General features: G+C 32.0%; 1 non-coding gene across 1 annotated transcript; it reads left to right on the top strand.

Annotated features, from left to right (window-relative positions):
- The first annotated feature begins 1,119 nt into the window (after positions 1-1,119).
- On the top strand, positions 1,120-1,201 carry Trnas-gcu. The gene has a single exon. It is a non-coding gene; the product is annotated as a tRNA-Ser (tRNA).
- Positions 1,202-4,304: the final 3,103 nt, after the last annotated feature.

Raw genomic sequence — 4,304 nt, 5'->3', positions numbered from 1 at the left:
ACGAGTGGCTGAGTTGGTTAGGCATCCGCCCCGGAATGGCGCGAAGGATGCGGGTTCAAGTCCCGCCTCGTGATCGAATTTTTTCTATTTTTTCTATCCTTTATAAATGTATATTTATAAAGCATTTGAATGCCATAAAAACAAAAAAAAATATAAATTCAAGAAAAGGTCGTGTTCCATCGTTACAATATTGTATTCACTGAAAAGTGCTTCATATTGGTTGAAATGGTTGTTGAATCATCTCAATAGATGGCGCGCGGTGTGTCCCTTAAGACACATAAAACTGAAAGGATAGAATAAATTCGATTGCTCAGGCGGGTCACGAGTGGCTGAGTTGGTTAGGCATCCGCCCCGGAATGGCGCGAAGGATGCGGGTTCAAGTCCCGCCTCGTGATCGAATTTTTTCTATTTTTTCTATCCTTTATAAATGTATATTTATAAAGCATTTGAATGCCATAAAAACAAAAAAAAATATAAGGCTATATTTGTTCATGCTAAGACCAATAGGAGTGGAGAAATCCAAGTAAAACCGCGGAGAACAGCTAGTATAGAACTATAAGTATAGAGTATAGAATAATAAATTTGTAGAGATTCAATGTAAGTAATTACCTACTTTTATCCAAATCGGTTAAGCCATTTTCACACTATTCAGTACATAATATAACATGCTTATAGACAAGTTACCGCAATATTAATTTATGCTCCGAATATATTTAAAAATATAATTGACTCATTATTGATCATTCAACAGCTATGCAGACAAAGCCGTGGGAAAAAACTTTCTTACTGTAAAATTCATCCTATGTTTGGGTATACAACTATTTTTATATAGTAAATAACATCTAAATCGGTACAGTAGTTCGTAAAAGCAAAACAGACAGACTTTCGCATCTATAATGTTAATATACATACCTACTACATAATATCTATATACATATTTAATTTACACACTAATCAATAACCAATCCCATCAAATTAACATAATATTATGTATTTGTTTCAATTAAAAGTAACCATAATAAAATTATAATAAACCGCAAAAAAAATTGTACCACCAAAATTCTAACGATTTGACTATATATATAGTTAGTATATCTATATTTGGGTCGGGCCACACATGACGAGGTGGCCGAGTGGTTAAGGCGTTGGACTGCTAATCCAATGTGCTCTGCACGCGTGGGTTCGAATCCCATCCTCGTCGATATTTTTTTTAATTTATTTAATGCATATTTTTTTATTTTAATTTCAATAATTTCAATATTTGCTATTTTAATTTAGATAACAAGTATTCTTATTGCTTGATAGTTCAATTTGTTATTTAATAGATCTTAATCATCTAATCAGTGAATCATTAAATATAATGTAATGTAAACCAAAATGTTGGTTATCTATTTTATAATATATTAATCGTATGAAATAAATTCCACACTAAGTAATTTTTCAAAGCCGAAATTCTTGTTTTTTTTTCAAAACTAGTTGATAAGGTCACTCAAAAAATATTAATGAGCAATAGAGTCCGCTTCTTTTTCGACATTCGAATTTAACATAGATCAAATTTATATGAGTGTATTATATGTTTGGTTAAAGATATCTGATTTTCTAATAATTCAAATAATTAACGGATGACTGTACCTAGATACAATGCAAGTAAAGCAGCGGCTAACAATCTATCGTTAGCAGGTATATAAATACATAAAGATTCTTATTAGCAGTTATTTCTGAAATCTAAACACCCTGTTAAATTAATGATACTCCACTTACATCGTGACATTTATTTCCGAACGGAAAAGCAAGTGTCAACGGAACACTCGGGAACTGTCAAAATTTAAACACACACACTGCCACATAATTCAACAGGCATAGACAAAAAGAACTCGCATAATTCTTTAATACGCAATGCTTTTAAATTTGACACTGGAAAGAAGTCGTTGCCTTAACAAAAAAAAGCAAAAAATAAAATTAATAGCTTCATTTGATTGTGACACGTCGCACCGACAAGACGTGTGTGTTTACGAATAATTTAGTAGCGTTCCGAGTGATATTGTGAATAAAAAATGAATCTATACCGGGTATTTTATATTGTATCAATTTTTACGCTCGCGTGAATTCATGTTGTTTGAGGGCTCATTTGAATTGATTTGATTTACTTATTTATTATCTTGGAAATGGGTTAATCATCATTTTTCGTATATTGCAATTTGAATACATTAGTTGTTGTTTTGGTGATGAATATTAATAAAATAAACACATTTTTTTTTATATTTTAAAGAACTGCTCGTGACTTCTTTCGTAATTAATTATTAGTAAGGGCAACATTTTTGATGAAAATTTTGTAGATTTTTTGCAACTTTATCTCACAAAAATGGAATAGATAAACTATTCCATTAATGGAATAGATAAACTATTCCAATAACGATAAAAAAGGACTACCTAGTGAGAGCCGGGAATAGAGGCTTGTTTTAAATCTTGTCTAGATACAGGTTCAACCAACATACACAGCGAAAACTCGTATACACCAAAACCTAGTCGGAATACGTGTAATTTTGGATTTTGATACTCGGAACGTGAAACGCAATCAAAAGACTCGAATATCAAACTCGGGTTTATTAGAACCAAAAACCGATTTCAGCTCCTTATGTTGCGATATACGTCCATTGATTTAGAATCCACTAAATCTGGACAAACGTTCATAAATACAGAATTTCTATGTTTACGCGATATGTTCGGTTGAAGTCAGGGTTGCCAGCATGTTTATTAAGTTGTATAAGAGCTGAAATATCTGGAAAGTCTTTCGTCATATTGTATTCAGAGCGTTATGTGTAAGATTAAGTTGCCTTGAGCCAATATATTATTATATACAAAGAGGCGCAAAACTTCAGTAAAAATCAGTTTGTTTAAAGTTTAATAAATTCGGCTTACTGACGTTATAATATTAAATGCTGATTAAAAGATTTATACACCTTAATTTTTTTGAAATAGGTACCTGTAGGTAAGTGACAACCCTAACGCTTACTATTATTCATCGTAAATCGCTCTTATTTTCGGTGATGTTTACGCGATTTCGGATAGAATTAACCCAGTTATTTTGGAATGAATCGTATTTCTTACGGATTATGATATAATTTGAAATATCCTATTTTTATCCGTAAAAGACCATTTTCAAGTTGAATAATTGAAAATTCTCTAATGTATACATAATATGCATAAAGACATAAACATAATATTTCAATTGATGAAATTATCTTGCAAAAAAATAGCTTCAAGGAACAGATAGGTAACATATTTACAATTTTTATTTCCAACGATGGCAAACGCTGGATGGCAAACTATTAATCGTAAAAACATAGATAGATATATTTTCAATCTAATCTATTTGTAATACAATAAATTAAAACTCTTTAAATACAGGTAAATTAAGGTAAATAGTGTTACTTCCACATGCGCTAGTTTATGATCACAGTTCACGAAAAACCTGTGATTCCTGAGACCATTATTACAAGAAAATTAGTAATTCCAATCCCAATACTGAATTACCAAGTAATCAGCAGTTCAACAGGATTCATTAATATCGTAGTAGTACCGGAATTGTTTATTTTATTTTTAGATGTTTGGCTGTGTCCGGCTTACAGGAGTTTAATTTCGACTAACTCGATTCGGATACTATGTGCCAGTGGTTCTCAAGTGCGATACACCTCCATAGTTTGTCGTTTGAGCAACTAAAGAACTTGGCAATTGTTAATTGATTAAACAGCTTCATAAAGTGTCTGCTTTGTGAGCTTATAGAGAGGTATTTGTTTTTTTCCCAGAACTGTGGATATTAAAGAAAGAGCAGATTAAAGAAAGCAATAAAAAATCTATACAATTCAACAGAGTAGTTAGTGATATTTGAAATCACTTATGTATTATGTGAAACAATTTTAAATACATTTTCCAAAAACACTCTTCAATCATTATAAAGCTCATAATTCAAATAACATAGCTTAGTAAAACTCACATTGTAATATTACTTATAGCTTCTCGAGGAGCAATCATTGATCTATACTAATATTATAAAGCTGAAGAGTTTAATCTCGGGAACTACTGGTCCGATTTGAAAAATTCTTTCAGTGTTAGATAGCCCATTTATCGAGAAAGGTTATAGGCTATATATCATCACGCTACGACCAACAGGGGTGGAGCCACGGGGGTGAAACCGCGCGGAGCAGCCAGTATAACATATAACTCAAAACCTTGGGTACGCCACCGAAACTTTGAGAACCGCTGTCCCATTCTAATGAGATTTCAGTCGGAATTGCGAAGGTCAT

The sequence above is a fragment of the Colias croceus genome, chromosome 17, assembly GCF_905220415.1.
Source record: "Colias croceus chromosome 17, ilColCroc2.1".
Taxonomy (NCBI): Eukaryota; Metazoa; Arthropoda; class Insecta; order Lepidoptera; family Pieridae; genus Colias; species Colias croceus.
This window is presented reverse-complemented; position numbering and strand designations above follow the sequence as displayed.